General features: G+C 44.3%; 1 pseudogene; it reads left to right on the top strand.

Annotated features, from left to right (window-relative positions):
• Positions 1-3,855: 3,855 nt before the first annotated feature.
• LOC126590394 (uncharacterized) lies at positions 3,856-5,504 on the top strand (annotated as a pseudogene).
• The last annotated feature ends 4,394 nt before the right edge of the window (positions 5,505-9,898 follow it).

Below are 9,898 nucleotides of genomic sequence, written 5' to 3' on the forward strand. Positions count from 1 at the left end.
AAGATTAACTTCTAAGTACTCAGGTGTGCCATTGCCATCTTTAGCATGGCAGATGTAAAATGGATATCGCGTTTTAATTGTGTGTGTGTATATATATATATATATATATGCCCGAGAAACCGTGTTAGTTATAACAGGTGCCTTTGTGGGGCCTTAGGTGTAGGCCTTGAGGCTTCCCATCAATAACTAAACCAGTGCTCGAACATATAATATGCGATCGATTGATTGCAGGAGCCTTACAACTATTATACTTCTGATTACCCGAATCTGAGAGATAGAACGAACCCAAATAGGTGCCTTTGTGGGGCCTTAGGTGTAGGCCTTGAGGCTTCCCATCAGAATTCGTTCTTATACTCAAACGTTCCAGACCGCGGAATGGAATGAATCCAAATAGATGCCTTTGTGGGGCCTTAGGTGTAGGCCTTGAGGCTTCCTATCAGAATCCATTCCATGCTTAAGCGTTCTATGATAATCATAATATAATAGAAATAAAACTAAGGGATAGGTCGATTACTTGCGCCCCAAGTAACTTCGGACTTATTGTTTATCAAGGGCTATCGTGGATGGGTTAAGTCCACATAAGGTTCTTTTTTATGCCTTGAGGCCAAGGACTTTCAACTGATCAAATTTATATGCCCGAGGGCTTAGAACTTAGATCTGGTTTGAACAATGAAGATATATTCAAATCGGATCCAAGCACTCAAAGATTCTTTTAATCGTCATCTTAATCGAAATAACTTGAATACAACTGGAAGTATACAACATATTGCTAGGCTAATGAATGAAAAGACAAAAACACAAAGAAGGTCGGGCAAGGTTTAACCTTGTCGGGCAAGCCTGGTCGTCTTACAGGTTCCTATCTTTGTGGCTTATCAAGGGTCTGAGAGCTTTTATGGAGAGATAAGGAAATGAGTTTTACAAAGAGAAATCGATACTACAGCAAGGTTGAACAGGGTAGCAGAGCTATTACAAGGGTTTGAGTGAAGGCTTGTCCCGAGAGGGATGAAGGCTTGGGCTGACTACAGCTTCGTTCTGAAGGCAAATCTAGCTTTGAGCAGAGTTTGTGCTTGCATTTGTTTGTTTGTTTGAGTGTCCCTAATCCTGATTTCTCTTTCTTCTTTTATAGACAACTCAGATTGGCCTCTTGTAGCAGCAGCCTTGCCCGAATGCAACTTGAGAGGCAGTGACTCATCAGCTATATTACTTGTTCTGCCATTATAAAGTACTTTATGGGCTATATAGCTGGTCAGTTTATACCACTTGGCTTTTGGGTAGGTGAGCAAGTGGTCTTCATGAGCTGCACCAAGTTAGAAAAGCCCATTTTTCTGCTTTCTGGGCTTTGGCTGGGCTTAGGCCGACTCTCCCTTAGGCATCCCTTTGGGCCAGCCCCTTTCTTGAGCCCAAAATTCAAGTTTTGATCCAAACAGTGGCCCCTTCAATTGATATTTAGCCTGGAATTCCAGGCGCCAATATTGATTGAAAAGCTCCTTATAAAACCTATGAACTCCTTGCATTCGAAATCTCTAACCCCCTATGTTCACGGCAAGAAATCCCCCTGTAACTTAAACGTTTCCTAATTCTCCCAGCTATTTCTTTAAATCCTTCAGACTCTTTTTTGACATCCCCCTCTTAAACTTCATCAAATGGCTTCGGGATCTAGCCAAACCTAACCATCCTACGTATCTGGCGAATGAATCGTCACTCTGCGTCGTCTACTCAACGGACTGCATCGCCCTCGGGCAGGCTTGCACTCCGAGCTCTTCTTTGAGGTGCATGGGGCACAATCATTAGGTCCCGCATGGATCTCTCCGGTCCCTTCAGTGGTAGAAAGCAACATGCCCAGGGATAACTGGTTTTCCCCAAATCCCTTTTTGGCTAGGTCGGGCATCTTCTCATCCAAATGGTCGTCATATCGTCGAGGCTTTCCTCTGATGAACGATCCGGCTTGGGCTCAGTGGATTGACGAATTAGAGCCCATCTTTAAGCAGAAATGGATGAGTAATGGTATTTATGAATTAATCATGCTCTCGAAATTTTCCATTACTCCCAAGCCCGAATTGCTTGCTTCTGCCTTCCTTTTTCTGGAATTCGGGCACGAATACTTTTGATTTCCGTATGGGCCCCATGTCGCCAACCATTCTTGACATGGCCCAGGTCTTCGGGTTAAGGCCATCGGGCAGGATAGTGGACGTTACTCAAGACTGGGTTCCTTCCTCTACCGTTGGAAGCTCAGATTCATCCACTACTTTCCTTTCTTTGAACTATAACTCTGCAACTTTTAAGAGTTATGGGACCTCATTCAAAGGCTTCATTCCTTTCGTAAGGAAAATTTTGGGGCAAGCTCTCCTCGGGTTGATAAAGATCAAGAGCACATGTATTTCCTTTTATACTGGCTTAACAAACATATCTTCCCCAACAAGTCTAAAGGGGTGAGGGTTGAATGGATCCCCTTAGTAGAAGTTCTTCATAATTTCAATGATGTAGCTACAGGCCCATTCCTCCTTTCTCATCTTTATCATCTCCTTTTCGAAATGACTCAAGGCGAGCCATTTGAGACCAACTTGAATTGGCCTATCTGGATGATACAAACTTGGCTTCAATGGTACTTCCCAGAGTTTCGGGCTGCCAATTTGGAGTTCCCGGAGGGTGTAGCCCCTGCCCGAATCTTGGCTAAAGCTGCCCCTATAGACCACTCCACCTTTGCCTGGTTCTACTTCTTCAGAGTTTGTAGGACTCGATCAGATTTAGAATAGGGTGCGTCGATCTTGAGGAGATACCCTTGGTTTTGCTGACCAAGTCTTTCAAGATGCTCCTAGTGAAGATGATTCCTCCTCTTGTAGGGAGAAATTCATTAGCTGCATTCAACCGAGAGACCCGACCTGGAGAGTTCGGGGTAATAGATATGACCGAGGTTTGGAGGTGTATCATCCTAACTTTTGTAGCAGGCAGTTAGGATTCAGGCAGGCTATTCCTGTCCCGTTCTTCGATTCTATCCATTGTGGCACTTCATTTCGACTACCAAATCCCTCTGAGGTGATCTTCCGAGCTGCCCGGCGCAGTCTTGATGTAATGAGTCAGGCTGCCCGAAAGTCTATCATCCTCAACTTTGAATGTACCTCGCTCTTCTCTTCTTGGTGGGAAGACAGATGGACCAAGAAGTACGGAGAAGACTTGAAAGAGACTCATGACCGTCTTTTCAGTCAACTTTCTCTTAAGTCATACCCCGGCTGGGGCGAGCTTGAAAATTGGAAGGAGATAATCCAAGAGAAGAATCGGTCACTTTTGATAAGTACTTCTCTTGTTATCCTGATTCTGTTTCCCTTCTGAAGTCCTTCTAACCTTAATTTTGCTTGACCCCACAGCCCTAGTGGATCTGGAATCAGAAGCCATTGAGTCCGATGATGACTCAGCGGATGCTACCGTTCTCCATGGCGCTGCAGCAGAGGCTGAGAGACAAGAAGCTGGGGAACGTGTGGATGTTTCGGAATCCTTTGTAGATTCAAGAGCTGAAGAAACACCCGAGGCAATTGTTAAAGCACCTAAGCGAAAGAAAGCGGCTATGATCGAGGCGTCAGACACTGATCTTGTACTTGTACCCAAAACCACACGACCAACTCTTACTAGAAAGAGTAAGAGAGTAAGAACTGTTGCTCCTCCTAAGTCATCAGCCCCATCTGCTCCAATCCCCGAGGCAAGCAGAAAGAAGCAACAATCTTTAAGTAAGTCTTTGTTCTTCTTTACCAAATTGTTGCTTTTCTCCTTTATCTAGTTGCTTCTTGTTTTCTTTGAAAAATAGGAACTCAAGCATCTAAAAGACCAATCATTGCTTCTAAGAAGGAACCATTAAGAGTTGCCATGCTCAAAAAGGCTGAAGAACTGCAAAGTACCGTCCTTAAAGAACTCGAGGTATGATTTATATTTTTTATCTGCACATCCCTTCTTGTTTTCACAGAACTCAAAATCTGTTTATTCGAATCAGGCAGCAAGAGATGAAAAGCTTTTTCCACCCGAGGCCTCCCCACCATTTGCCCGAGAAACCAGCCTTTCTCCTCCTCAGGTCAACCCTTCAGAGGTACCCTTTTCTTCATTTTCAACCCTTAAGTAACTCTATAGTTTCTGGACTTAATGCCTGAATCTTCTTCTTCTATCTGTTTTTAGGCTGGGGCATCTGCCTCCTTACCTAGTCATGGCCCTCCTATGAAGTTTGTGATTTCTACTCCTACCCTGGATGCAACTCCTTCCTCTCAGTTTGACCCATCTACGGGAGTTATGTTGCACTTCGTGGATGAGGGCAGTAACTTGGTGAGCCATTATTCCCGAATTGAATTCCTGATTAACTCTTACTCACGTTTTCTGCAGCCTTCTCCGGTATATGAGTCACCCCTTCCATCAGTGGTATCAGATAATGAACCCATAGTCCCTGAGATTCCTGTAACCTCAAAGGTAATAGTCTCACGGGTGCCTGCGTGCCCGATAGTTGATATTGCTGAACCTCCCTCCTCTCTTGCTGGTGGTGGAAAGTCTTCCCCTCAACGAGGATTTAATACTCTTCCTGGTGAAACCCCAGGGCTAAGTCAGGTACATTTCTTCCCTCCAAAGCCTTTTTTTGCCTCAAACTGTATTCATGTCTTAACCTGGTCCTTTTGGCTTTTCGCAACAAGTTCTGAAAGATACTTCCCCCCCCCCCCCGTTTGGTCCGTAAGTCAAAGTGCTCCCGTCCTCATTTATCTTCTGGAGGTACAGAGATTCCCCCCTCTGGAATTGAGAAGATCAAGCAGACAGAGATTGCCCCCCCAGTGGGCATTGCTCCATCAGAGGGAGCTGCAGTGCGAGATCCTCCTCCTTTTCCATCCCCAAACCCTGCTAAGTTGCCCAAACTTTTTGAAGCACTTGGGCGGCTTGAGACGAGGGTGAGATCTTCAAGACATATTTCAGCAACCTCCAGTTCCTCAGAGCAACAACGAGTCTTCCAAGAATGGGCGAGGAAGGACTTCACTGCTTTATTCAGCCTCAAGGCTCTTTGTGATTTAGAAAAGGTCACAACTGAGTCTTTCAAAACTGGTCGGCTATCAAAACCTCAACATGATTCCTTTCTCTCTTTCTTTGAGAATTTGAGGGCTCTTAGGGAGCAATACCAGAGAGCTGATAGACAAGCTAATCGGGCAAGATGCTTTATGGAGAAAGAGTCAAGCGTCTCCGCTCAAGTTGATCGGTTGATGGATGAAAGCTTGCGGACAAAAGAAAGGGTTAAAGTTGTTACTTCTGAAATTCAAAAGCTGGAGGAACAACTGGTTGCTCTTAAAGCTGAACAAGCAACTCTTCTGGATACCCTCGAAAACCAAATTGAGGGAGTAGAGAAGTCAAACTCGGAGTTAGAGCATACTAGGTCCCAACTTGTAAATAGCCATACTGTTTTGGCCGAACCTAGTCGGATATTTGCTATTATGCAGACATACCATTCTCGAATAGTGACCCTGAGTGAAGATGTTAATTTTTTAGAATAGGATGATTTGTAACCCTTTTCTTATTGGAATGAACATGTGTTTTGTCCTCTGCTCTGCTCTTGGTACTGTTTGAATTGACTTCGGGCAACTCTTCTCCCCCTTGATTATTTTCTTCTTTCTTCTACTTCACTCGTTAGCAACAATCTTAGAGCCTGATCTTGATTCCTTGGTCCCCCTCATGGTACTTTTATTCATGCAGGAGTGTTAGGACAACCCGAGATCTTTTCTTTCCTCTGCCGTACCAACTGGTGACCCCGGCTCTTCTTTTTAAATGAGGTTGATCATACTGATAGGAGCCTCCGGGAAAAGGTTTGTATCCACCATCATACCGGCTTGTGGCTTGTCAAGTAACAACTTTCCCTTCACTATCAGGTCTTGTATCCAATCTCTAAACTGGATGCAATTGACTATGGAATGGTTGAAGGTATAGTGTAGCTTACAATACTTCTTCCCTCTGAGTTCTTCTGGTTTGGGCATCTTTTTTGTATTGTCGGGCAAAATTACTCTTGCCCGCACCAGTTCTTCATAGATCTCAGGTGCCTTGGCCAGATCGAACGAACAACTCTGGTACTTGAGTGGTTTCATGGGGACGAAACCACCATCGTTCATTATGATCTTCTGATCTTTGACAGGTTGGACTAGCCCTTTTACCGTCAGTGGTTTGAAAGGTGTGGTCATTTTAGCGGCACATACGTCAATGTCTTCTACATCATGGCCACCCTCATGCTCTGGCCTGGTTTCTCCTACTTCCACACGATGAATTGCAGCTTTGTTTTTGTAAAAGGGAGGAACCTTGGAAGTGTGTTTCACTTGTTGCTCTTCTTGCAACAGCATCTCATACTTAGTGGCAGCAATTACCAATTCTTGTAGCTCGTTGAATTGTGTATCATAAAATCTCTTCCTCAAAGGTAATTTCAGAGCCCTCTGAGCAATTGATATGAGCTGCGCTTGGTTGACGGGGAATTGGCATCTCATCCTTGTTTTCCTGAACCTCATCATGAAGTCCTCAGTAGATTCATGATCGTATTGTTTCACTTCAACAAGGTCATTGATAGTCAATTCTGGCTCAATTCTGTAAAACTGTTCGTGGAAAGCCATCTCCATTTGCCCCCAGTTGGCAATAGAGTTAGGGGTAATAGAGAATACCACTGAGATGCTAAACCAGCCAATGAATTCCCAAACAACCTCAATTTATAATTTGGGTTGCCCTCATATGCCACACAATGATTGGAGAATTTGAAAATATGGTCTCTGGATGACACACTACTGTCTTCACCTGTGAATGTTGGGAATGCAGGCATCTTGAAGTTGAGAGGGAATGGATTTAGCTCGTCAATATATTCAGGATAAGGCTTTTGGTAAGTGACCCTGAACACTGGGCGGGCCCGCGGTTGAGCATTTTGAGCTACTGTCCTTCTTAGCTTAGCCAATTCTTCCCTCAGCTGCTGAGTAGCTGAATTATCATCATGACCAATGAGAGCAGTGTCGATCTTTGGGCTCCGGTCGTTGCCCGTACCGGCTTCTCTCCTTGGTTCGGCCTTCCTCCAGTTAGTCCCCTCTCCCTTATTAGCCAACGGGGGTGGCCTGTAAGGTGAAGGTTTATCTAAAGTAGTGGTGCCTTCCTTTCTGCTAGTCTCCCCTATCATTACAGGCATTCCATACTTCGTTTTCTCTTTCTCGCTCTGCCTCCTATTATTAAATGATAATAATGGGAAGCTGGGAGGCTCTTTTTCCAGAACTAGCTCTATCACAGGTTGACTCCCTTCAGGAACCACTTTATTCTTTCCCTTATCCTTTTCTTCTTCTAAAGGTGGGAATAAGGGAATGATTGGTTGAATAATTGGTTCACTTCTCATGGTGACATGGCTCATCCTACTTTCCTGATCCCCTTTTGGAGTAGAAAACTCCAGATCAAGTATTCTCTGTAGATTCCCTATTAATGTACAGAGCCTACTCACTTCTCCCTTGGTTTCCAAGGAGATTCTTTCCATGCTTTTTAGTACTTGGATCATAGTAGCTTGTAGTTCACTAGTTCCCTTCCCTTCCGATTTCTCAGATGAAGTTGGGCTTTCTAGGACCACTTGTCCTGATAGGGAAGAAGGATCTCCTGATTGATCTGCCATTCGTAGGAGAAAAGGGTGAGAGAAACCCTCTGTCGGGCAAGATCACAAAGTGTATTATCCCACCAGGCATGCCAAAACTATGTTCGCGTCAGGAATTTTCGTCGGGGACGTTTCCTGGCCGACGAGCACACAGCTCCCTAGGAGGTTGGCGTCGGTTGAGGGCTGCTGTCGGGCTTCTGCTTTACTGTCGGGCTTTGTCAGGCAAGGCTCATCGGGCACGGCCTATCGGGCAAGGCTCGTCGAGCAAGGCTGGAAGAGAAGGACAACGTTAACTTTGAAATGTGCCTTTGTAGGGGCTTAGGTGTAGGCCTTGAGCCTCACAATCAAGATTAACTTCTAAGTACTCAGGCGTGCCACTGCCATCTTTAGCATGGCAGATGTAAAATGGATATCGCGTTTTAATTGTGTGTGTATATATATATATATATATGCCCGAGAAACCGTGTTAGTTATAACAGGTGCCTTTGTGGGGCCTTAAGTGTAGGCCTTAAAGCTTCCCATCAATAACTAAACCAGTGCTCGAACATATAATATGCGGTCGATTGATTGCAGGAGCCTTACAACTATTATACTTCTGATTACCCGAATCTGAGAGATAGAACGAACCCAAATAGGTGCCTTTGTGGGGCCTTAGGTGTAGGCCTTGAGGCTTCTCATCAGAATTCGTTCTTATACTCAAACGTTCCAGACCGCGGAATGGAATGAATCCAAATAGATGCCTTTGTGGGGCCTTAGGTGTAGGCCTTGAGGCTTCCTATCAGAATCCATTCCATGCTTAAGCGTTCTATGATAATCATAATATAATAGAAATAAAACTAAGGGATAGGTCGATTACTTGCGCCTCAAGTAACTTCGGACTTGAGAGGCAGTGACTCATCAGCTATATTACTTGTTCTGCCATTATAAAGTACTTTATGGGCTATATAGCTGGTCAGTTTATACCACTTAGCTTTTGGGTAGGTGAGCAAGTGGTCTTCATGAGCTGCACCAAGTCAGAAAAGCCCATTTTTCTGCTTTCTGGGCTTTGGCTAGGCTTAGGCCGACTCTCCCTTAGGCATCCCTTTGGGCCAGCCCCTTTTCCTGAGCCCAAAATTCAAGTTTTGATCCAAACAGGTACATCGACTAGCTATTCGCAAAGATGTTAGCAAGAACTTCAAAATTGTCGATGGAGTAGGCGGGGCAACTCCAAGAACAATCTCATAGCAAGCCCCTTTAAAATAAATGGGATCATTTTACACATCCACACGTTATTATTGCTACAGAGAGCCATATTGTTTCATTAGTGCATGATGTGGTAATTCTGATCAGAATCTCCGTGAAAGTACTTGAACCTTGGTTGAGAAAACTTCTCTAGAGGAGGTGCGAATTCGATTGTTAAGGAAATAAGGCCCTTGACATTGGCGACGACCTTAATGGTGAGGCGGTTTGTCTAACAGAGCATCCTCAAGACTTTTGCGGTTTAGTGGTCGGCACCATTCTTATTCCTCATATGACTCCAAATCAATGGAGTGAGATGCCTGGGATCTGTTCGAGAGCCTTTTGTAGTGTCCAATAGATCAAAGTTGGGTTAGACTTAGATCTTGCTTGCAAGGGCATGACTGACAATCTGGCCATCACGTAACTTTATGTGCCTTTTTGGATCAGCAGCTTCGATTAGGGTCGGCACGGATGCCGGTGCTATTGGCGATTCTTTGGGGCCTATGGTACTTAAGTTTCCATACCTAAAGATATGGACCTATGTGAAATCCTGTCCTCGAATTTCACTGCTTAAAATTACGTATTTCGTATTTTGTATTCTTATTCGTAGTTTTGACGCGTTTGTTTTTGTGGCGTATAAATTTTTCAATAAGTAAAGTGACGAAAACTCCTTTAATGAACTAAAAGGAACTTTCGTGGACGTATTTGATCCTTTCATAATTTTCCATATTTCTTTCCATATTTGGATAGTACGTGTCGATACGAACGCGTGGGCGCAAACAGAACGTAATTTGGAATTATAACAAATGAGTTATAAACGAACGAAGTTAGGGGCAAAATGGTCCTTTAATTATTAATCTGGAAGGCTCCGGATTTGTTGGAGCTTTAATCTGTTGCCACGTGTGTGGCAACGATGGAAAGAATAGGAGAGAAATGAGGGGTGTGTTGGCCAATCAGAAAGGAGGGTAAAGAAGGGCAATAAGGGAAAGAAGAACTACCTAACGGGATCCCATCTTCAACCCGTTTCAGACCTGACGACCCGTTTCTGACCCGGACACTTGCGTGATTTTTCGA

This window comes from Malus sylvestris, chromosome 11 (genome assembly GCF_916048215.2).
Source record: "Malus sylvestris chromosome 11, drMalSylv7.2, whole genome shotgun sequence".
Taxonomy (NCBI): Eukaryota; Viridiplantae; Streptophyta; class Magnoliopsida; order Rosales; family Rosaceae; genus Malus; species Malus sylvestris.